Below are 25,433 nucleotides of genomic sequence, written 5' to 3'. Positions count from 1 at the left end.
ACTGGGCTTGGACTTGTGCCCACGACTCCTGTATGGTCACCCACTCGTCCTCGCTATCTTCCTCATGCCTTCCGTCTTTCTTCTTCTTTCCTTTCTTTTTGTCTGTTTTCTTGGCAACCTTTGGCTTGGCAGAGTCCTTTTTCTACTTTCTCGCCTCCTTGGTCTCTTTGTCTGGCATTGGTGCCGTCTCTCCGGTGGCCTCCTTTGTCGGTGCTGTTCCTTGCGGCGCTCCGTCATTGGGGGTTTCGGTTGTTCCTCGGCTGGTGTTCCCTCAGCCAGTGGGGGTCCTCTCAGGGTTTCCTTTGGCGGGGCCTTCACTGACACTCCGTCTTTGGGGTTCTCTTTGGGGGTCTGGGGTTCCTTTGCTGGTGCCGTCACAGTAGGTGGTGGTGGTTCTGTGTTCGGTCCTGCTTTGGGGCCCTCTATGTTGCTCTGGCCTGGTCCTTTGGGGGTTGCTGTTTTCAGATCCTGGCCCTTCTGGTTTACCTTCCTGGGTGTCGCTGTTCTTTTCCCCGTTTGGTCTCTGGCGTCCTTCAGGAGGGTGTTCAGGTTGGCGTTGGCTTTTGCCGAGAGCTTCGGCCTGGTCTGTCTCCATGGTTGGCTCCAGGCTGGGCTCGCTGCAGCGGCCGCTACGTATGTCTTCGGCAAGTCTGACTTGGGGCATCGGTAGTACGTGTGGCCAACTCTCCACAGAGGTTGCACTTCCTGGTCCCTTTGCATGAGCTTGCGTCGTGTCCGGACTGCTTGCAGATCCAGCAGAATTTACAGGGCAATCCTTGCCGGCGTGGCCCGTGCCTTCGCACTTCCTGCAAGTGAAGGGTTGTCCTGGGTACTTGATCCTCCCCATGTCTGATCCATGGTAGAAGCTGGCCGGTGGGTTTCATGCCATCTCTCCCTGATGGGTCTTTGTGGAGGTTGATCTGTGCCTACCAGGTCGTGTTCCATATTCCGTTGGAGTCTCTGACCTTGGTGGGTCAACTGTCAGGATGGTGCCGTACCTTTGGAGGAGCGATGCGATCTCCTTGTCTGGGATGTGGGGGTTGGTCATCTCAACCGTTACCCTCTTCTCCGTGGTCGCTGGCTCCATTCCTGTCGTTACGCTGAAGTTGCTGTAGGGTGCCTCCTCCTTCTTCCCGTGAAAGAAGTCCCAGTACTTCTTGAAGAGTGCTTGGGTGAAAAAGCTGAGTAGGAAGATCATGCCCGATGCGGATGCCTGGCAACTCAGCACCTTGTCCCCTTGTACCCCTGCTGGCTTGAGGATTTTGTTCACGAATGAGGCTCACTCCATTAGGGGTCCAGTTTTGTCCTTTATATCCCACAGCATGAGCTGGGAGTGCCAGTGGGTGGTGCTGTACCCATTGAAGGGTTCGGGGGCTGTCCCCTGCCTGGTCCCTGCCTCACCCTTCCCTCCACTCCCTGGTTTGGCTGCCTTGGGGTTTCCAGGGACACCTGTTTGCCCTCCTGGTGCCTTTGGCCCTGGGGCCAGGGGTACTGGGGGCTTGGGGGGACCAGACTTCCCTGCGCTGGTGCCCGCTTCAACAGGTGCCTCCTTACTCGCCGCCTTGCCGCTGTCCCCAGGGGGTAGGGGGTTAGGTTTCTGGGCGTCCAGCTGGAGGATGCCTTCTGGTGAGACCACTGAGGGCTCAGTGTCCATGTCTTCCAATTGGTTGGTTGGGGGGGTTCACTTGGTAATTTAAGGGTTACCGCCGGATTACCTAGTTCACCCTTGAACCGTCCGCCTGAGTGCCTGGGGTGTCTCCCAGCAAACCTTAGAGGTCTGCAGTGCAAGAAACTCGGACCAGTCCCTCCTTAGAACTAAGGTAGGGTTATAGGTGTGTCCACCTAAGCATAAATCCCCTTACCAGAGATCTGGGTGCTGTTGAGGCCTGTGAAGGGTGTTAGGAGGTGTTTTAAGCCTCCAGCATTAGTCCACCCAAACACCAGGAGAGAGAGAGTAAAAAGCGTGCAATGTTACCTGTGCTCTAGGAGTTGGCCGCAGGGCCTTGTGGGTTCTACTGTGAGTTCCTAGTGAACAAACAGGCACCAGCACGCTGGTGTCCCTCCTCCGCCTTAATTAAAAGCGCGTCGGGCCGTCTCGAAAATTTGCATACATTTGCATAAAGCAAAAACACTTACTCTTAGCCAAAAAAGCCAAGAGGCGATAACCCGAAACGTGGCAGAATTAACGCTTCCTGAAGTCATCTTCTGAGCTGACCCAGACCAGGGTCTTTCTTCGCACTGTCACTAGCGTCCCTTTTCCCTCTTTTGCTGACTCCTGGGAAGAGCTCAGCAAGTGCCAATGGAAAAGAGGTCCTGGCCTCAGACCTTCTCCTGGCTCCTAGAGTCCTTCTCAGCTGTCGCCTCATTAGGCATCACTTAGCATACCCACGTTACCCTATTTCTAGCTTTTGCATGTCCCGCCCAATCCTGTCCACTACCTCTAGCCTGCTCGCGAAAAATCCTGGCAGGCAGAGGATGCTGGGCTTCAAGCCAGGCTGCCCTGGACAGCTCCCTGACAGCAAGTGGCCAGCAGCCTGCCTTGCTTGCCTAGGTCTCGGCAGATCTGTATCCAAAGGCCTATGGATAAGGCTTGGCTGTACATAGCCGTTCAGGGATGAGCAGAGAAGGAAAAGGACTGCCTTTTCCTCCTTGCCCGAAGAAGGCAAAGACAGTGTCCACTTCTACGCTGCTGGTAGTCTTTCTCCTCGCTTTATCCAGTCTCTCTCCCTTTCCCCTTTCTCTATCTCTCTCTCTCTCTCTCTTCCCCCTTCTTTCGCCCATCTCTCTCTCTCCCTCCCTCTCTTCCCCCTTTCTCCCTTCCTTCCTTTCTCTCTATTCCCCCACTCTCTTCCCCCTTTCTCACTATTCCCCCTTCTCACTCGCTTCCCCCTTTCTCCCTATAACCCCCTTTCTCACTCTCTTCACGCTTTCTCTCCCCATTTTTCTTTCTTCCTTTCTCCCTCTTTCAGCCTCTCTCTCTTCCCCTTTCTCTTTTCACTTTCTCCCTTTCCCTCGCTCTTACCCCTTCCTCTCTCTCTCTCTGTCTGTCTAGCTCTGTCTACCTCACTTGCTGGAAAATCGGTCTTCAAATCCTCTTTCATCCATTTGTTCCCCCTGTGAAATGGATCCAAAGATAATGAAACACTGTCTTTTTCTGTCATTTTTCTTTCAAAGTGCAGCCTCTGGACAGGTTCAAAATACATAAAAATAGATACATAAAGTACGACATGGTGGCTGCAAAGTGGCAAAATAAAGAAAGCAACTCACAAGAGGCCCAAAGTTGCCTCCTTGGTTTTATTCACACCAAAACACATTAGAGCCACTTTACAGAGTTTGACAGCGAATCACTACTTTCGTTTTCTCGTCTATTTTTCAACAGCATTGTTTTCCCCGGGTGGGGAAGTGCACCATTCCTGGAGGTACTGCAATACCAGGTTGATGCGTGGAGTGGACAGAGCAAGCTCCTATTCCATCTCCCTGTTCCAAAAATCAATTTAATATATGGTCCCCAAATAGAGGACGCATCAGATATTAAACTGATAAGAACAGATTTTTGTTTTGAAAATCCTTTATTATGAGTAAAGGTGCATACAGGAGGAAAAAGACAAAACCATTTTACATTAATGTTTTACAAAGTACATACATAGACTATACATTAGAAATAGGAGATGCAATGGATATCAGTGACATCAGAAGAAAACATATTACTGAAAGTCTGGCATTTCATGCAAAATTCGTGGTACAAATGCAGTTGTATACAAGTGTCAAAAAAACCTATTCTTATGCCTGGTGGCGCAGGCTTCAGACAGTAAAACTTTATTTTTGGCTTATTTTACAAATGCCAATCCATAGTTTTGGACCCAGTGGCTGGGTTTTGGAAGCAAAAAAGTCCTTTCACGTCACCCACCCTTTCCAGCTCTCTGGGTGCCATAGTCCATGCGCCCGTTGAGAGCCCAAGGTACTTAAGTCCACTTGGAAATACATGCTCATTTTATCTAGACAAAAGTTTCTGCAGTCTTTTGGGGAGAGAGTCTTGTGGTTGAACAACAGCATATTACGTGCCTCCCAGAGTGCCTCTTTGCCACAATTTACCACCCTCCATGCTGCTTGGACATTAGTTGAGGGTAATGACCAGCCGTACATCAGTTTATCAAAGGAGAAAGAGGAGATGCCTGCCACATTTACTAGAAAGGGGGCCAACAATTTCCAAAAAGCACTAGCAAAGGCACAAGTCCAAAACAGGTGGGAGACTGATTCTTCATGCGCGCAGCCATCTCTGGGGCAACGTGCCGTCGACGAGAGCCCTCGCCTGTGTTGGAAAGTTCTAGTAGGTGAGCAGTTGTGGGCACTCATCCACGCTATGTCAAGTTGGTTGTGTGAAAGGCCTCGGTGTCCCACCAGCTTCCAAATGTCTATAGATTGCTGCTCGGAGAAGGGACCGAGGATAGTGGGGGTTTCCTGAAGTCGTAAGGCCATTTTCAGTCTTTTTTGCATCTTGGCAGGCAGCACGGGGTATGATTGCAAAGTCCAAAGAGTCTAGATAAGTCTGCAAGCCTTTGTAATAAGGTGGTACAGATTGGGCTAAAGGCCCCAAATTTGATGGAAAATACAAAGCATGAGTTCTTAACAAAGTTCCAACAAAATAGCGCGTAAAGAAACTGGCAAATGATGGAAGTAGATCAATAGCTCTAGATACTGTATGACATAGCAATTTTGAATACATGAAAGAGTACACATCAGGCATACCCTTCCCCCCCCCCTCGTCCAATGTTTACAAACTTTATTACGGCTTAACTTTTCCAACCTGGATCCCCATAGGAAAGAAAAGAAAAGTTTGGTGCATCTCTGATAGGCTTCGTGGGTGGGAAGGCCAAAAACAGATAGAGCATAATGGGGATTAGGACTGCCTTAAGTACCAATATTTTACCCTCCAAAGTAAGTTTGCGGGTGGACCACAAACTTATTTTTTTCTCCATCTTGTTGTATACCTCTTTCCAGTTGTGGGCTGTGGGGTTGCCAGTCGCAAAAATTATTCCTAAAATTTTCGTTGGGGCCTCAGTAACTAGGACTGACAGGTGTGCAAGGTTGTCCCATGGGCCCACCTTAAGGCATACACATTTATCCACATTCAGTTTTAGCCTGTATACCTGTTCGAAAAGAGAAGCTTGAGTTAGAGCCTGACACACTGCGTGTGTACTGGGGCAGAGGATAGTGACATCGTCCATATATGCCACTACGGAGGCCTGTCTCCCCGAACCCCCAGGTACAAAAGTGCCCCCGATGAGCTGGCCTTGGGGTAGATGGCACAAAAAGGGCTCTAATGCACAGATAAAAAGTGCCGGTGATAGTGGGAACCCCTGTTGCACTCCCGCTGTGATCGGGAACTCTGGTGTGAAGTACCCGTTGATGCTTACCACACTGCACGCATTTTTGTACATAATGCGAATCATGTTGATGACATTGGATGGTATGTTCATGCGGGTCAGAACTGTAAACAGAAAATCATGGGACACTCTGTCAAAAGCTTTCTGGAAGTCTAAGCCTAAGAACCCCAGGGTGGTGTGGCGCTCTGCATTGTACCATATGGCGTCTCTGATGGTAGTGAGACTGTCAACTATTGAGCGCCCTTTCACAGCACAGGTCTGGTCCGGTTGAATGGTGGAGTGCAGGACCATTCGAAAGCGCTGCGCTAGAACCTTTGACACCAGTTTGTAATCTACATTGAGGAGGGATATTGGCCTCCAGTTTTGTAAAGACGCCTCGTCCCTCTTCTTGTAAATTAGCGTGATAATTCCTGTGAAGAAATCATAGGTTAAAGTACCTTTTTCAAAAGAATTTGTTAGCATGAGCATAAAATCTGAGCACAGGAGGTCCCAAAAAGTGAGATAGAACTCCCAGGGCAAACCATCTGCGCCTGGGCTAGAGCCTCTGGGAGCTGCCTTTAATGCTTTGAGGAACTCCTCTCCTTGGAAGGGCCCCCCTAAATACTGTTGTTGTTCCCTGGTGAGACATTCCGTGAGCACCTGGCAATATTCAGAGGCTTTTTGTGTCGCCTGCTCGTCCTGTGAACCTGTATAGAGAGACTTGTAAAATTCGTAAGCAATCTCCTGGCATGCTTCCACACCTTGTTTCCTTGTGTCATCTTTGGCCTGTAAAGTAGTGAGCAGCTTGTGCGAGCTACTTGCCTTTTTGAAGAAAAAAGACGTACATTTTTCATTTTCTTGAAAGTGGCGTACTCTAGATTGAAAGATGACAGCCTTACTTTTTTATGTAGCCAATCATTCATTTCAGACTTTAGTGCCCTTATCTCACCTTTTGTGTTTCTTCCAGCTGCCCCTAGTTGGTACAAGAGAATGAGGCCTTGCTGCAAGGATTGGTAGGCAGCCCATTCTGCTCTTTTGCGTAGCTTGCCCTGCGTTTGGAAGAAACTTCTGGTTTTTGTTTTCACCCACCTCCACCAATGATAGTCTGAAGAAAACCTATGCTTTTGTGCACTCCATTTGGTATACAGGGCTCTGTATTTGGAGCAAACCTCCTCATCTAAAAGCATCTGTGTGTTCAATTTCCAAGAACCCGGGCCCCTCTGAGGCCTGTGTGGGACAGGCAGCGTGGTGCACAAGATGTGGTGGTCTGAGAAGGGAACTGGATGGGTAGAGCTCACCTCTGATACCAAGGTTTTGGAAGAAAAGATGTAGTCCAAACGGGATTTCGTCTTCCTGTGGTCTGCCTCCCATGTGAGGCCCGTACCTGGAGGGTGAAGCTTTCTGTAGGTGTCATACAGGGACAGGTCCTGTAGCAGTACTTTAAGGGTCTTAGATGTAATGTCTAGGGCATACCCTGCTTGCGTACCTTGTCTGTCTTTGGGGTGAAGGATGCAGTTAAAATCCCCAGCTAGTATGAGTAGGGTGGAACCTGTAAGAAAAGGTTTGATTAGGTGCAGTAAGTGTTCTTTCTTTTTTCTTTGTGGGGCCATACACTGTGCATACTCGCATGGGCAGCCCGTCCATGAGCAGAGAGAGCAAGATGGTTCTGCCCAAGCTAATGACTTTCTGGTCCATGATCTGCCAGTGCTTGTTTTTAAATAGTATTACTACCCCATCATTTTTTAAAGGGCTACCAGACCAGATTGATGGTCCGCTAGCCCAGCGCTGCTGTAAGGAAGAATAATTCAATTTAAACATCAAGTGACATTCCTGTAGGCATATGATGTCTGCTTGCAACTGTTTACAATAGTCCAATACCATTGCTCTGCTCAGTTCGGTGCCCATGCCTCTTACATTGCAGGAGGCTATTGTCACCCCCATTATTAATATGATGAGGTTCAAATCTATACTTAAACATTTTATGAGTCTGCAATAAAACCACCATCCTCGCAATCAACAAACACATCCTGATTCAAGCCCTCCAGGTCAGGTGTATACTCCAGATCTTGTGAGGAGCCGGCACCAGCCCCTCGTACCTGGGTTACTTCATCAAATACCTCCATGGAGTCCAGGAGGTCTATGAGTGGGTCAAAACGCCCTCCTGAAGGGAGTCGCTCCAGGGATGACTGGCGCCTTTTTGTGCGGCTAGCACGCGAGACCTCTGTCCCATTTTTCACGGTTTTAGCCTTGCGTTTTTGGGCCATAGGGATGGACGACTCGCCATTGTCCCCTTTTTTAGCCGCTTCTGGTGCAGCCACTACGGTGCTAAGGGAGGTGGCTGCGTCCTCTGCTGCTTTCCGCAAACCCCTTACTGCTTTCTCAATTTCCTGCACATCAGGGTCCCCAGCATCTGTCGGGGGAATCACAGAGGAGCTCGGGCAGCTGGACAGGGGGGATGCGGCCAGGCCCGGTGACACCCCAGCAACAGATTGGGTATCTGATCGGAGGTTCCCCCCCCTGCTGCGCTTTGCCGAGCTCCTTCTTAGCCAGCGCAGCCTGCTTGACTCGTGCTGTTTCCAAGCGCTCACTTTCCTGCTCTACGTGTTGCTGCTGCTCACTTTCTTCATCAACATCCTCCCACCCCTTTCCATGTGTGATTGAGGCAGTATCAGGCTCTGCAGGCTCACCTTCCTCTTCCGGAACCCCCTTGCATTTGTATATTTCCATACCTTCAAACACCCCAATTATCTCTGAGTCTGGCACATCCAGACTGGTTGGTGCATTGCTCGTGCTTGCTGCTTTGTCGTGGGCCATGGGTAGGTCTGAGGAGGCAGGTGTGTTACCTGCACCTGCAGCTAACGCATAGGAGAATTTGCTCTTGGGGCAGCTTTTAAAAAGGTGAGAGTCACTGCCACAGAGATTGCACTTTTTAGAAATTGAGCAATGGTTTGCTTTGTGATCTGAACCCCCACAGTTGCAACACACCAACCCTGAGCACTGATCTTTGGAGTGCCCAAACTGCTGGCACATCCTGCAAAAGAGGGGCTGTCCAGAGTAAACGAGGAAACCCTTATTGGAACCTAGAGCGAAAGTCTGAGGTGGGTGTGCAAGTCCCCCAATACCTTCAGGGTCTCGTTTTAAATTCACAACATATCGGCGTTTGCCGTTCCATATCCCGCAGACATTTTTATCTTTTGACCCCCACGAACTACGGTGCAATAACGCTGTAGGAACACCTCTATGAGTCGTGGGTCTGTGTAGGGGTTGAACATATGAACAACAAGCACAGTTTCTTTAGGCGCAGCCATGGAGGTAAATGACAAGCCTTGCAATGTCTCATGATCCTCCTATTACTTGGCATTTTTTAAAACCATCTGACACACAGATTCACTGGAGAAGGTGATATCAAAAATACCTCGATTTGAAAAATCCTGTACACATTCAATTGCTCGCTCTGCCACATGACACTTTCGTTTTAACACATCTTCAACTATGAAAAGCACATTCTTTTCCTTTCTATAACCTTCCTCTATGCTAATTCGCACTGAGTTGGGCACGAAGTCAAAACTGAAGGCTTTGGGGGCCTCTGCTACTTTGGAATAGGTAGCCATGGTTAGTGCTACCTCCGCCACTCGCGCTTTGCCTGCTCTGCTGTCTCAGTGAGAGAGAAGGGAGGGGGGGATGAGGGAGCAGGGCTGACAGCAGCCTCTGCGCACACAGAAGCCAGTCCGAGGAGGAGGGCAGAGCCCCCACCTCCGAGTCTCTTCACAGCACCTCTCCCAGCCCGGGAAAGTGCAACAATGTGTCAGCTGCCTCTGGGATCCGTCCGAGGAGGAGGACACGGCCCCCACCTCCAGGCCTGCCAGGCAGCTCCTTATTTAGCGCAATGCAACACAGTCTTAGTCTTACCGGCCTTCAATGAAGAAGTAGCAGTGCGGTGGGGGTGCCACGGCCCCCCCAGCGGGGGCTCTCCTTCTCCGGACGCCTGGCCTGCAACGATGTATCAGCTCCTCCAAGATGGAATGGGAGGCAGGGGGAAGGCCAGGGCCCGCCCCGCTGGGTCGGCTGGGTCAGCTGGCTCCACGCAGAATCCGCAACAATGTTGCAAGCGTCCCCGGTGTCTGGAAGCTCTGCTCAGCCCTTCAGGGATCAGGGTTCACTCCCAACCCTTCAGCACCAACCAAGCACTACACTTGATCTTAGCCAAAAGGCCGAGAAGCGATAACCAGGGCCGTTTCAGAATAAACGCCTCCCGAAGCAATCTACCTGGCTGACCCGGACCGGGGTCTTCCCTTGCACCATCACTGGCCGCCTTTCCGCCTCTTATTACTGACTTCCAACAAGAACTCAGCATGTCTGGGTGGAAAGGAGGACCCGGCCTCAGGCCTTCTCCCAGCTCCCAGAGTCCTCCTTGGCTATCGCCTCATTAGGCATCACTTAGCATACCCACGTTGTCCTCTTTCTAGTATTTGCATGCCCCGCCCCTTCCTGCGCACTGCTTCCAGCCGGCTGGCCGGAAAGCTTAGGATATATAAAGGGGTCCCTGACTAAACACACAGCACTTACAAATATTACTTAATTATTTGAATAAGACACAAATGATGGTGACCAGTGTTTTTATTATCACTGTACCAGCAAAGAACATGTATTAATTTCACGATTGCTAGTGCAATATACAAAATTCAAAATGCGCCCACAAAAGGAAGGGGGGGGGGGGGGAGAGAGTGCAAGGGAAGGGTTTTTTTTTAATTAGTTAACATCACTAATCAAAAGATTCATTAGGCACCAATACACAACTGGAAAGCATTATCATTGATCCATATTTTTGAGATCAAGAGAATACACATGTTGAACAACAGAACATATCATATGCAACAGAAACTCCCGTGATGATTATCATTATCAATTTTGGGTTGAGGAGTTCTTGAAGGTAGATGGTGGTCTACGTTTCGACCCAAAGGTGTAGGATACTTGATCCTTACTCGCGGGTCTTCATCAGGACGTGGGGGGAGGTGGAGGAAAAAGGGTGGGGCTGTGTCCTAGGTAAGAAAAGGAAATGCGCTAAATTATTACAAACGGTCTCAAAAGAGTCCCGACATAGTTGAATTTCAGGCCGAGGGGCCTGTGAATAAAGGCATTAAAAACATGTTTCAAAGGAACTTAGAGGGACTTTGGAAGGAGGTAAAAAGGCAACTGAGGACAAAATACGGCATACTTGGATGACCCGACACACTGAGTAACCTGGGCAGCCGCCCAGGGGAGCGTGTGACAAAGGGTCTGAAAAAGACGTGTCACTAAACGGTGGTCCCGTAAAAACGGCCACCGCACTGACAGTAACATGGCCTAGTTTAGGGTTAACATATGAAAAAATCATTGAAACAATGGGGCATTATTCACCTGGTGTTGGACGCCAGGACAGAATATATTGATTATTGGATTATGGCCGCTTTAATGGGGACGCGGGCGTCCGTCTGCAGAAACATCAAATGAAAAGTGAAAAAACAGGACGTCAGGAAAATGCAGGTGGAGTTTAGGCAAAGAACGTGTCACACACATTAATTTAGTGCAAAACACTCACCCGGGGGGATAAAGCATCAGACCCTCAAGAAGGAGCAGTCACGGCACGTCACCTTGGTAATTGAAGTATGATTTTAGCGCGTCCAAGACGTGGATCGCGCACAGAGGACCGCCGTCTGAAAAAACGGGTTACCGCTAATTAGGGGTGCCAGGGGTGATTAGCCTGAAAAATATAGCGCCGGTTCTAGCAAACGGACTTACCCGTGGTCGGTCAAAGAGAAAGTCAGCGCGTGTCAAACGGGAAACCAGGAAGTGTTACCTTGGTAACCAAGTCCGTTTATATAACCTCCTAGAAGAAAGACTGGAGGCCGTTGCTAGGTTACCAGGAAAAGCAAATCTTGGGGAGTGAATGCAGGCCCAGGAGGTTTATTGCCAACAGCGTGAGGGGGCAATGTTAATGATTAACATTGGGATTCTGCCTATTACGAACCAGATGGGTCACTAGAAACATTTGTCTCCTCAGAAACACTGCACGATTTTAAAGTTTTTTGCATGCATGAATAAAAGGTCGTATTTACAAGCATGGCCAAATATGAATTTACGATGAGGGCATTATGACATTCATTGGACTGTACAGCATTATATACGCATAAATTGCCATATTCCTAAGCATTTGCTAAATATAACTTACAATGAAGGCATGGACCTGCCACACACGGCGGTCAAACGCACCTCAATTCCAATTAGAAATTCAAAAAACATCAGGTCATTTCAAAGGTGTATCATAGGTCAGCATTGTTATCCAAAAGGCAGACATAGTATAGTGCCCCATTAGACACCCTCGAGACGTTCAAACATCTTTTAGTGGCGTGGACCAACCACACATGGTAGTCAAAAACGCCTAACGGTCAACATTAGAATGCGTATCCTTCAAGTACCAACATCATTCATTATTCTATTGCTCAAGATTGCAATGATGAGAAATTTCTTCATCTTTCGGAACTGCTTTTATCTCCAGACCAAGGGTGTGGCGATGGGGGCGGCCTTTGCTCCAGATTTGGCCATAATTTTCATGGCAATGTATGAAGACACTTTTATACTCACCAACGCCAATCCCTTCAGATCCCGAATAAACCTATGGATGAGATACATAGACGACGTGGTCTGTATCTGGTCAGGATCTGAGAAAGATATCAACAATTTTTTCATCTGGCTCAATGATAGATCCCCTGACACAAAGTTCACAATGAAATTTGATAAGAAATCCATTGATTTCTTGGATCTAAAAATTTTTGTGGAGAATGAAACCCTAAAAACGAATCTCTTCAGGAAAGCTACGGAGAGGAATTCCCTCCTGCTGTACTCCAGTCACCACCCCAGGGGCCTCCGGGATAACCTCCCCTTTGGCCAGTTTTTGCGGATTCGCCGCAACTGCAGCAGAAAGGAGGATTATATGGATCAATCCTCAATATTGATGGGCAGATTACTTGACCGTGGATACCCCAGACGCTTGGTTAAGAAAGCCATGAAGAGAGCATGGTTTAACCCCAGGGAGACCCTACTGGAACCAGGAGAGAGACAAAATAAGAATGATGATCGCATGATTTGTGTGACAACTTTTTCCACAAAGAGCAACAGGATAAAAAAAACTGTCAATAAATATTGGAATCTGATCTCTGAGGATCTTAACATCAGCTCCCCCCCCCTGCATGCCTTCAAAAAGGCAAGGAATATCCGTGACCATGTGGTACGCTCTTTTCTCCCTAACCCAGCCACATCAACAATTACAACTCTGTGGAACCTGCCGCCGATTGTGGGACATTTCCGGTGTGGGTCTTGTAAAGCCTGCCCGTTGACAATTCAGACTAAGATATTTACCCATAAGCAATAGCAAGTACTACTCAAGTCACATACCAACTGTAACTCCACAAATGTGGTATATTGTATAATATGCCCGTGTGACCAGATATATGTGGGGCAAACCCAGCAGCGTGCGAAAGTACGTTTTCTACAACACTGCAGTCGGGTGAGATGCAAGGTTACAGGAGCCCCGTTGGTTGAACACTGTAACACTCACAATCACCTCCCGGAAAGCCTAAAGTGGACAATCCTGGAACAGGTCCGACTGGGCCCAAGGGGTGGCAACATCGCACCCATCCTCAATGTGAGGGAGATAAAATGGATCCGTTTCTTTGACTCCGTGACCAGGGGTTTGAATGAATCTGAGAGCAGTTTTGCGCAAATGGCCACGTTGTGATTTGTTTTTCCTTACTGTCACACTTCGATCTGTCTACACTACACCAAACTAGCTTGCTCACAACCTATCCTATCTTTTTCAGAGGTTTTCTTTCTGATCCAAAGGCGTCTGACTACCATGTTTGGTAGGTCCACCCCTTTTACAATATAGAGGTTGCAGACAATTGAACCATGCATGTGTTAAGGATACGCATTCTAATGTTGACCGTTAGGCGTTTTTGACTACCATGTGTGGTTGGTCCACGCCACTAAAAGATGTTTGAACGTCTCGAGGGTGTCTAATGGGGCACTATACTATGTCTGCCTTTTGGATAACAATGCTGACCTATGATACACCTTTGAAATGACCTGATGTTTTTTGAATTTCTAATTGGAATTGAGGTGCGTTTGACCGCCGTGTGTGGCAGGTCCATGCCTTCATTGTAAGTTATATTTAGCAAATGCTTAGGAATATGGCAATTTATGCGTATATAATGCTGTACAGTCCAATGAATGTCATAATGCCCTCATCGTAAATTCATATTTGGCCATGCTTGTAAATACGACCTTTTATTCATGCATGCAAAAAACTTTAAAATCGTGCAGTGTTTCTGAGGAGACAAATGTTTCTAGTGACCCATCTGGTTCGTAATAGGCAGAATCCCAATGTTAATCATTAACATTGCCCCCTCACGCTGTTGGCAATAAAGCTCCTGGGCCTGCATTCACTCCCCAAGATTTGCTTTTCCTGGTAACCTAGCAACGGCCTCCAGTCTTTCTTCTAGGAGGTTATATAAACGGACTTGGTTACCAAGGTAACACTTCCTGGTTTCCCGTTTGACACGCGCTGACTTTCTCTTTGACCGACCACGGGTAAGTCCGTTTGCTAGAACCGGCGCTATATTTTTCAGGCTAATCACCCCTGGCACCCCTAATTAGCGGTAACCCGTTTTTTCAGACGGCGGTCCTCTGTGCGCGATCCACGTCTTGGACGCGCTAAAATCATACTTCAATTACCAAGGTGACGTGCCGTGACTGCTCCTTCTTGAGGGTCTGATGCTTTATCTCCCCGGGTGAGTGTTTTGCACTAAATTAATGTGTGTGACATGTTCTTTGCCTAAACTCCACCTGCATTTTCCTGACGTCCTGTTTTTTCACTTTTCATTTGATGTTTCTGCAGACGGACGCCCGCGTCCCCATTAAAGCGGCCATAATCCAATAATCAATATATTCTGTCCTGGCGTCCAACACCAGGTGAATAATGCCCCATTGTTTCAATGATTTTTTCATATGTTAACCCTAAACTAGGCCATGTTACTGTCAGTGCGGTGGCCGTTTTTACGGGACCACCGTTTAGTGACACGTCTTTTTCAGACCCTTTGTCACACGCTCCCCTGGGCGGCTGCCCAGGTTACTCAGTGTGTCGGGTCATCCAAGTATGCCGTATTTTGTCCTCAGTTGCCTTTTTACCTCCTTCCAAAGTCCCTCTAAGTTCCTTTGAAACATGTTTTTAATGCCTTTATTCACAGGCCCCTCGGCCTGAAATTCAACTATGTCGGGACTCTTTTGAGACCGTTTGTAATAATTTAGCGCATTTCCTTTTCTTACCTAGGACACAGCCCCACCCTTTTTCCTCCACCTCCCCCCACGTCCTGATGAAGACCCGCGAGTAAGGATCAAGTATCCTATACCTTTGGGTCGAAACGTAGACCACCATCTACCTTCAAGAACTCCTCAACCCAAAATTGATAATGATAATCATCACGGGAGTTTCTGTTGCATATGATATGTTCTGTTGTTCAACATGTGTATTCTCTTGATCTCAAAAATATGGATCAATGATAATGCTTTCCAGTTGTGTATTGGTGCCTAATGAATCTTTTGATTAGTGATGTTAACTAATTAAAAAAAAACCCTTCCCTTGCACTCTCCCCCCCCCCCCTTCCTTTTGTGGGCGCATTTTGAATTTTGTATATTGCACTAGCAATCGTGAAATTAATACATGTTCTTTGCTGGTACAGTGATAATAAAAACACTGGTCACCATCATTTGTGTCTTATTCAAATAATTAAGTAATATTTGTAAGTGCTGTGTGTTTAGTCAGGGACCCCTTTATATATCCTAAACGTATTACCCAGGTCCCACTGACTACATGGGTCGAACCCCTCTATTTAATATATATGGCCGGAAAGCTTGGCAGCCAGGGGATGCTGGGAATCGGGCTAGGATGCCCTGGACAGCTCCCTGACTGGAAGTGGGTGGCCCCTCGCCCTCGCTTGCCCAGGACACTGCTCCACTGCAGCCTGAGGCCTATAGATAAGGCGTGGCCGTTAGGGGGCGAGCAGAGAAGGAAAAGGACTCTGGATTTTTTTTCTTGCTCAGAGAAGCCAAGGGCAGTGTCCACTTCTCTGCCTGCCTGCCTGCCTGCCTCCCTCCCTCCCTCCCTCCCTCCCAAATGGATCCAAAAACCAATGGAACTCTGCTGCTGCAAAAACAGTCTTTTCCCCACGTTTGTCTCTTTTCAAAGTGCAGCGTCTGGATGGAGAAGGGAAAAAAAAAATTAGAAAAAAAAGGTGAAAAATAAATAAATAAATAACGCACGGCCGGGTGGCCGCAAAGTGGCAAATAAGTAAAATACATACATAATTAAGGCAAGACACAGTGACTAGTTTGCTTTTATTCACACGCAAAGACAATTGCGCCACTTTACAGGGTTTGGTAGTGAAGCGCTACTTTCGTTTTCTCGTCTATTTTTCAACAGCATTGTTTTCCCCGGGTGGGGAAGTGCACCATTCCTGGAGGTACTGCAATACCAGGTTGATGCGTGGAGTGGACAGTGCAAGCTCCTATTCCATCTCCCTGTTCCAAAAATCAATTTATTATATAGTCCCCAAATAGAAGACGTAGCAGATATTAAACTAAAATAAGCACAGGTACTAAACTTGAGAAGGCCGAGAAGCGTTAACCCGAAAGGTGCAAGAATTAACACCTCCCATAGAGTCTACCTGGCTGACAGGGACCGGGATCCTCCTTTGCGCCACCGCTTGCGGCCCCTTAACCTCCTTTCCCTACTTCTGGCAAGAGCTCACTATGTGCCTAAGAAAAAAAAAGACCCTGGCATCAAGCCTTCTCCCAGCTTTCATTGTCTTCCTCAGCTGTTGTCTCGTTAAGCATCACTTAGCATCCCCACGTTATCCTCTTTCTAGTATTTGCATGCCCTGCCCCTTCCTTTCCACTGCCTCCAGCCAGAAAGCCTTGGAGCCAGGGGATACTGGGAATCATGCCGCCGTGGACAGCAAGTGTCCGGCTCTTCACCCTTGATTGCCCAGGACTTGACTGCCCTGTAGCCTAAGGCCTATAGATGAGGCTTGGCCGTTAGGGGAAGGGAGGAGCAGACAGTGAAGGAAAAGGACTTGTATTGTTCCTCCTCATTTGCCGGAAATCCTGTCTGAAAACCCTCTTTCCTCCATTCATTCCCCTGTGAAAATTTCACTGAAATGGATACAAAAAATAAAAACTCTTTTGCAGGAAAGGCCGTCTTTTTCTGACATTGCACTGAATTCACACAGTGCTTCTCAACATTGCCGGGCGATCACATTGGAGTCACGCAGTACTTCACTGAGATGGGCAGCGTATGACGAAGCAACACCGTGGCTTTCTTGCAGTTGCTAGGCAATGTGCGATGCCACAGGATGCGGCTGGATCACCAAGGGTGAATCAGAGTTTCTGGTACAAAAACATCCCAAAACACTGTACTTCTACATCTTACCAACAATCCACAAACCTTCCAGACCACACCAGGAGTGCACATTATTTCAAAGTGCTGACATTGCAAAAGTGGTAGCTGAATATTTTCAAACCATCTGACAGGCAATGAAGTGTGAACTACTGAGAATGAGGCAGCGAGCCACTGTTAGCTCACATTCGACCTATTGGAGATCCCTGCATGAGAACTTCTTCCTGCTGACTTGCGCTCAACCTCACCTGTATTGGACAATTGCTCGAACCACTTTCCCAATTTGTGGACTGGTTTCTATGCCCTATTGTGCAGAAATGCCATCCTACCTACTAGATACCAAATACATATTGAATGTCCTCACTGAGATTACCTTTGACCCAGAGAAACACCTGTTGACGTCTTTTGATGAGTAATCTCTCTACACCAACATCCCACAAGATGAGTTCTTACATACAGTCCTAGACCACAGAAGGCAGGATGATTTGACTCCAAACTCCTTTGTTATTGACTGTGCCACTATAGCCATGAAGGTGAATTTCTTCCAGTTTCAGGAACAATACTGGCAGGTCACAAAGAGTTTGATGGGCAGTACCTTTGCCTCAAACATGGCTAACTTCTACCTTCAGAGCTTCGAGTCCAAATATATCTACCCGCCTGACGACTCTCATTCTGCTAGTCTCAAAATCTATAGGATATACATTGATGACATACTGGTGATATAGGAAGGCTCGGCTAACTCATCAGAAACCTTTGCCATCTGGTTGAACTCAAACAATCCCCATTTAAGATTCTTGTGTAAATTCAGTAGGACCTCCCTTTCCTTTCTTGACCAATGGCTTTGACCTAAGGATGGTGGCATATCCTCAGACCTATATAGACAACATATGGCTAGAAACTCTTTGCTAAGCTGCTCCAGTTTCCACCCACATGCTCTCTGAAATAACCATCCGGTGGGACAATTCCTCAGGATACGAAAAACTGCACCAAAATCACAGTACAGGGAACATGCCGACACATCCTACCCTACTAAACTTATACAGAAAGCATCAACAGGTGCCATGACCAACCACTGAGAAGCCCTCCTTGAAACATACACCAAAAGCCCCATGGACCGCATAGTCTGCGTCAGCACCTACAGAGCCACTTGACCAATATTGTTAGGAGAGCAATAAACAGAAATTGGTCCATTCTTTAAAAGAGGGGTCAACTAGATACCCAGACCTCTCTTTGCTCTTAAATGGAGCAAGTATATTGGGGACATCCTGATACATGCACTCACTAAAACACCTTACGATATACTAAAAGATTTGCGCCAGAATACTCTATGGTCAGCTGTGCCCGCTTAAGGATACTATCCCTGTGGGTCGTGCTCAGTCTGTCCATATACCGTACCTATCTCACAGATAGACCTGGGACCGTGTACTCCCTGGGAATTACCCACTCTCACTAATTACAACACAGAGGGGGTCATCTGTATACTAAGCTGCCCTTGTAATTTGTTCTATGCTGGTGCGACCATACACAAGGTGAGACAGGGAATAGTGGAACATTGGAGCTCGATACGATGCAAGAAAAATTGTACCAAAATCACTAAACACTATTTAGACACAGGCCACACAGAGGACAACCGATGGGCAATCATTGACAAACCTAACTGTCTTGAAACAATGCGGGCCGCGAATCGGTCCTGTTCTGCAGAGAACAAAGACAGATTTGTAGGCTTCTTTTCACAGACCAGATAGTGTTCATCTAACATCATGGCAGCCTCCATATGTATACTACTTGTAATAGCTAGCCTTGTACTCCACATCAGTAAGATGATTCAATTTCATTCTGAACCTCACAGGCTCCCTTTTTTTCCTTCTCTGTCCCCGACCCATGATTTTTTAATCTTGCATTTTTTAACTAATTCTTTTCTTCACTTTTTCCCTCCAGGGCCTCTACATTGCCTTTTTGATGTTGTAGCATGCAATTTTCCTCCCTGTTCGATAAAACCCTCCACATGTTCTATTCCCCCCTCCCCATTCAGTAGTGGGAGGGGCTCATTGCGCATAACCCTGACCAGGGAACTTCATTTCCTATTGTCCTTAGAGACGCGTCGCATCAGGCGTGCCTTTTCCCAAGTTAAGCCGTCCTGGCGGTTTTCTTTTTCTTTTGCTGGGGCCTCTGCAGATTGAAGTACATGGACTGCCATGCACGTAAGCTGGGCAGTGTGGTGTACAAAGAGCTCACATTCCCTTGCTTAGCCATATGACCCGCATAGCGCAAGTCCCTTCGTATCTCTGGACCTGCTTCGACACCTGACCACCTCTACAGCCACAATTACGATTTTGGCACATAGCTTCCCCAGTTCCATTTGCGTGTGCCCCGATCCTTTCAGTACATTACTTCTGAAGGGCTACATGTTTCCCTGCCACTGTTGCCAAGTCATGGGAACGCCTGACCCCCTTTTGACTCACATTTGATGTATAGCACACACATTTTCCTAGCTGTATTATGCAGGTGTACTGCCTGATGGGTGTCACTCCTCTTTTTGTAATCGTTGTCTAGTCCTGGGAATCAGCACTATTTTAACATGCCATGTATAAACATAGATATTTCACCTGTTGCAGTGTTTAGCAACACTAACTTATTTCTACCACCTCCCTTAAATAGAACATAACCACCATTGTTTTTTTTCTAGGTTACAACCACTACATTCCATACTTATTGGGGTTATTGATGAGTGTTTTTACGCACTTAGTAATATTTTTTTGATGCAGAGTGACTTCCTATCTGGTCCTGAAGAACGCCCCTGAAGCCCTGCTGGGGTCACAAAAGGGCAGAAACATGTTGTCGTACCATAGGGGCATACTTGCTGATAACCCCTAGACATCTCTTTTTATTCCTGTCCAAAGAGACCGCTAAATAAAAGATATTTGGCCTCCTGTAAACAATTTTAAAACATTTCCTTTGCACTCTGCCCCTCACCACCCCAATCTTTGGTCCCTTCCTTAAAACACCTCTGCTCCTCTTCAAGCCCAGAAGAGTTATAGCCCACAACAGTGACCTTGCGGCCCTGGTGTGAGGATGGAGCCCTATGAGATAGCATGTCACCTTTGGGTGAGTCAGAGTTCTTGTCCTAAAGAGGTCTCCTCCCTTGTGTAGGGCATACTCTGGGTCCAATACCTTCACTTTCTCACATCCAGGAATTATGTTTTCTTCCTCACTTCTTCACCATTTGACACGTACTTTTATTGAGTTTATAAACTTACAAAAACAGCACTGTTCTAGAAATATTCCATGTTGTTTTTGTCACTCCATCTATGGCTGCAATTTCTAGCTAACAGCCAATATGGCTGTGGTGCAGGCCGTTAACTGGCAATCTGTCAGTTGCCTGGTCTTGGTAGGGCTGTTGAGGGAATTGGTGAGAGGGTGCCTGTTGAGGAATGTGGAATGTTGGGCATGCCATGTCCAAGGGGTGAAGAATGTAGACGCTGATGATCTTACTCGTTTTCAGTGGGCAGAATTCCGGGTTTATTACCCCACCAGGAGTAGAAGAGATGCCACCCTTCAATGCAGAATGATGGCGCATGGTACAGTGGAACAAAGGATAGTGGCCTTGGGAGAATTATCATTGGATCCTGGGACACAAGCCAGATACCAGGCATGTTTACAGCACGTTTATGTCAGTGACCCGTTCCCTGGCATTAGGGGAGGGTCGGAGGGTCACCCCCCCCCCCCCCCTGTCAAAAGAGTGCAGCAATTTCAGCTATGGGCCAAAGACAATGGGAAGTCACACACATGGGTTTTGAGACACCTGGCGGCAATTTTATGAAGCTGAGAGGGGAGGAGGATCCACCTGCAGGTTTCCCAGTAAGGGTAGTGCAAAAAGAATGGGCTAGGCAAAAGGGGGTGAAGTCACCAGACCGGACGGCACCCATTGATTTGAGCATGCTAAAGGGGATGGTTTGGGGCACTCACTGTGTAGTTCAAAGTATGAAGAGCTATTGTTCTTCATCACTTTTTCCCTGGCCTTTTTGGGGACTTTCGTACTTCTGAGCTAGTGACAAAGGCAAGGAATGACCCAGCTTATGGGGGACTAGGGTTGGGCAAACGCAAAATGTGGCCAAGCTGACAGTGAGGCATTAAAAAACAGATACACTGGGGAAAGACGCAGTATCCCAGTTGCCTAGATGGAGGGACACCAAGTGTTTCCCTACATAACTACTTGGGGCTTATATGGCGTATAGTCCTAAACAACCAGGGTACTTGCTTCTTCACCTGGATGGCCAGCCTCTTACCCAATTTCAAAACAGAAGCGTTCTCAGGCAGGTACTTGCAGAGGCGGGATACCATTGACAGAGATGGTCAACCCATTACTTTAGAATTAGAGCAGACACAACAGCTTTTAAGGAGGGTTTGTCACCGGGTACAATTAAGCAGACTGGCTGGTGGCACTCAACAGATACAAGTTGTATGTCTGGGAAGGGTCCTCGTTGCAACCTCTGCAGTTTTCGAGTAAGCCATGACTGGTGGGGGCAAAGGAAAAGGCATAAATACTCCAAAATACTGTTTAACCAAATGCTGGCTGTACCCTAATAAGAGGGGCAGGGTTATGCAGTACAGGGAAGTGTTATGTTTGAAAGGCCTGGAGTCTGGTGCCAAAGCATTGTTTATGTCTTACAAACTGTATTAGAATATAAAAAATTGAGTGTAATCACAGATGTTAATAAAGTGTGTTGTAATGTTTACCTTCTTGTTTTAGTTAGGATTTAAAACAGTGTGGGCGATGGGTCACTCTTTTGTTGGCAGCGCGGAACAGCGGTCCAGGGACAGTATTTGGACCCACCGTTTCAGTAGCATTGAATTGTCCTGGATGGGAAGCCCAGATATGAGATGGGCCAATCTGGAACCTAAGTTTGACATCTTTTGGGGAAGAAAGGGGTAAAGCCAGACATTCTAATAATCCATCTGGAAGTAAATATTCTCACCTCCTGTGGGAGGGCCCCCCTGTTGCAGGCCATGCGACAGGGCCTTACCAATATGGCTATCCTACTGGGAGGCTGTGAGATAGTTTGGTCGAAATGACCCCACACAGCGTACGGCAGGGAGCTCAATCACCTGCGGCTATTGAAATGTTCAGGCACAGAATTAATCAGTTCGAACAGAAATGTACTAAGCAGCATGGATTGGGTCTCACCAGGCATCTGCGTGGTTATTTTGCACCATTCGGGGTACACTTATCTGATGTGGGTATGGACATTTTCCTGCTAAGCACTGAGGATGCCCTGGAAAGGGCTGGCTGTACTTAATGGAAATATTAGGGGGGCACAAGTGGGGGGCCTCGGTTATCGCAAAGTGCCATCCCCGAGGCTTGGCAGAGTTACAGGACAAACCTAAAGCATTAAACAACTAAAAGGCCTTCGGATAGTGGATTTTGGAGCCATAAGCAATTGCCTCCAGTCACTGGGAGTAAATACTGAGGGGCCTGAGATCGCGCAATGGTGCTCCTTAATCCCTCAAGGACAGTTGAAACCCTAAGCAACTGTGGAGGCTCGCTCTGACTTGTCAGGAGCATGAGGCAAAGAAAGAGTAGGGTGGCAGCCCACTGTAATGAACGACCTGTAAAGAATCTAAGTGTGTTAGTGCCGATAACATCAAAAGGACAGCTCTGGCTTTCTCAGGATGGGTGTCGGCTGTTCAAGGAACTTGCTTTGGACACCTGGATTGCACATAAGCTAACCCAACCTGTGTAATCAATAAACTTTCAACATAGTTTAGCCCCTGTCATTTATTATGTTGCATGCATTTTACTGTTGTAATTTCAGGGCTCCTCACATTTTCAAAAGCTAGGAGCAGCAATTCTATGCTCTCTGCTGCCAGACCATTCAGCTCAGCCTGCCTCAGATATCTGCCAGCAGCTTTTGTCCCGTGGTCTTTTCCCCCAGCATCCTCCCAGTAGTAATAGAGGTCAGGAGCACCCCAGCCCTCTGCAGACTGGACTCGGCTCGTCAATATTTGCAGCTGGGGACCCTGTTCTACTTCCGCGTTGAGCTGCGTTCAACGCTCACCCCCATTTGCCAACTCATTTCAGTCTGAACTGGTTTCTGGTTTCCACCTTTAATGATCCCAGTAGTTTACCCCTGCATACAGACTGTGATGAACATCCTATATTGAGAACCAGCGTTCTCTGTATAGAGATAGAGAGAGATAAAGATAGAGATAGAGAGAGAGCGAGAGAGAGAAAACGACAGGCCCCTAAATACATTTGGTCCGGGGCCCCGAAAGTCCTTCAGATGTCTCTGTGTGCTTCCTTTCAGCCAGCCGCGATTCGGAATTGGGACACGCATGCTCTGGCTCTGCTTGTTTGTGTGGTTTCCTTTGGTTCTGCATTTATTTGTGAATACAGCTAGGCCAATGAGATCCTCGTGCTCCAGTAATCTGTCAGTTTTTTACACTTGGGGGCGTCCATCTCGCTCCTGACATACCATAATAACAGTTAAAAATACCGCACAGCCAGCGTAGCTAAAATAAATGCATTACACCAACAATCCAAACCATGGCATCCAAGAAAGCTTCTCTTCTGCACCAAAACATGTATTCAAAGGCGGCACAAACATCCCTATAAATGTGTAAAACAAAGTATAGTCGGAACTGCGACCTCTAAGATCGAGGCAGCCTGACCTTGCTCTTGACATCTGATGTGTATATTGGGGCTGAGCAGGTCGCAGGTTCAACCAGTACAGGAAAAACAGGTCTGTATGTGGCAAGATCCTACTGTGAGCTGTTACAACTCACTCTTTCATCCTTCCAAGGTCGATAATACAACAGAATTTCAATTGGTTGATACGGGCAGACCTAAAGCTAGCACTAAAATTCGTTAGTAACTTTACGAGTCATTTTAGCTGAGAGCTGTAGGTCGACTAGAGATGAAGCTGTGGGACTGAAGGATGGATGGGTACACATTTAGGTGGGAGATTTTTTGGGCAGAAGAGGGAGAGTTGTGTTCCGTGATTTTAGTAAGGAGCAAGCAAGGCTTTAGTCAAATAGACAATTTTTCCAGTGAACGTGGTTTATCTCTTTTCTGCATAGGAGTTATCGGCCTGGAAATCCATCTGTCTATTTTGGAATTTTAAAAGTTTGCATTTCCTAGGACAGTATTTGCGTTTCTCATTTGTGCGAGTGCATGGCCACTTCAATCGTGTACACACCAGTACAGTAATTGTGATTTTGCCACAATTTAAGGTTGACTACGGTGGTTCCATTGTTTTGCTTGCCATTGTTCTATTTATTCTGTTGATGTGCTGGTTTGTGTGAGATAAATTAGCAGTTTGTAAGTAGCTGTTAGAAGGGTAAAATTTGTTCAAATTGTAATATTAATCCTGTTCAATAGGGTACTAGACTTTTTCCAAAGGTGGCTGCCAATCTTTTTTGGACGTTCTATTGTGTTTGTTTTTGGGCGTCCCATTTTTAAATGAGAACTGTGAATCCAGCACGTCCTTACAGGATGCCATGTAATATTTAGGGGCATGAAGCTTATTTGCCGCAAATTTTCTCTTGTTGCAGGAGTTTGTAGAGGCAAAATATGACCAGTTAAGGATGGCGCATTTGCAAGATGAGTTGAATGGGTAAAAGTTGTTAGGAGCGTGCCTGTGTCTTTCACCAAGATAAAACTAATGTATTTCAAGCTCTCCTGGTACTATGTTGTGCTGAGCTTATTTTTTTTAAGTTCTGCTAAACACATAATTCCATAAATACAAGCCTTTCTACACCCTTCCCTCATGTATCCCTCCTAGACTCAAGCGATACCTCCTCTTTCTCCCTAATCCACTTTTAGACTCTTGCCCTTCCATCTCTTCTTTACTCATCCCAAACCTCCTAATGTTATGATCTCCAAATACACACTTTTTAGACCCTTCCCTCTTCTATTCCTCCACTATCCTTTTCAATCCAACTAACAGACTCACACGTCCACAGCTTAAATTCATTTAGTATTTCCCGATACTAATTCACCGCTAATCCTTTTTGGGTTCCGAATAGCGTGTACTCACTGAAAAGCGCCTTGATGCCTGGTCAGGGTAGTAAGCACTATATCAATGCAATTACAAGTCAAGGACCCTTCCCTCCCAGTAAAACACACAAAGTGCATATGGCTGGGTTCAAACTGGAATGGCCTGGTGAGCACAAAAACAATGGATTTCGGCCCAGATCTCTGTACTGGGGTGACTGTATGACATTGTTCTGCATTCTCTCCGTAAACTGTTGTTTTTGCATTTGTTACCCCGAGTGTGACGGGTATACTCAGACGTGAGTCCTGTGCTCTCCATGCCACTGGAATCAAGCTATCCTGGCTGATATGGGCTGAAAGCCCGAAACCGGTCCTAGAATGCTTGTTTCCGGTCCAGGGAGGACCTGGCTTGGCAGTTCGGGCTGGACTGTTCCCACAAGCAACAGGGTCAGGACTGATTTGCATATGGCTGGGTCCAAACTGGGGTGGTGTGGTGAGCAAAAGAATAATGGATTAATCCCAGATCCTTGTGACTTGTGTGATTGTTTGCATTGTCCAGCATTCTGTCCATCAATTGTTTTGTTTGCAT

General features: G+C 47.1%; 1 non-coding gene and 1 pseudogene across 1 annotated transcript; both read right to left on the bottom strand.

Moving 5' to 3' along the window:
• Positions 1-3,397: 3,397 nt before the first annotated feature.
• Positions 3,398-3,576, bottom strand: LOC147707654 (U2 spliceosomal RNA; annotated as a pseudogene).
• Positions 3,577-15,894: 12,318 nt separating this feature from the next.
• On the bottom strand, positions 15,895-16,078 carry LOC147707653 (U2 spliceosomal RNA). The gene has a single exon (XR_015297093.1). It is a non-coding gene; the product is annotated as a U2 spliceosomal RNA (small nuclear RNA).
• Between the last annotated feature and the right edge of the window lie 9,355 nt (positions 16,079-25,433).

Source organism: Lissotriton vulgaris, chromosome 6 (genome assembly GCF_964263255.1).
Source record: "Lissotriton vulgaris chromosome 6, aLisVul1.2, whole genome shotgun sequence".
NCBI classification, from domain to species: domain Eukaryota; kingdom Metazoa; phylum Chordata; class Amphibia; order Caudata; family Salamandridae; genus Lissotriton; species Lissotriton vulgaris.
Note: the sequence above shows the minus strand (reverse complement) of the source record. Positions and strands in the feature narration are given on the sequence as shown.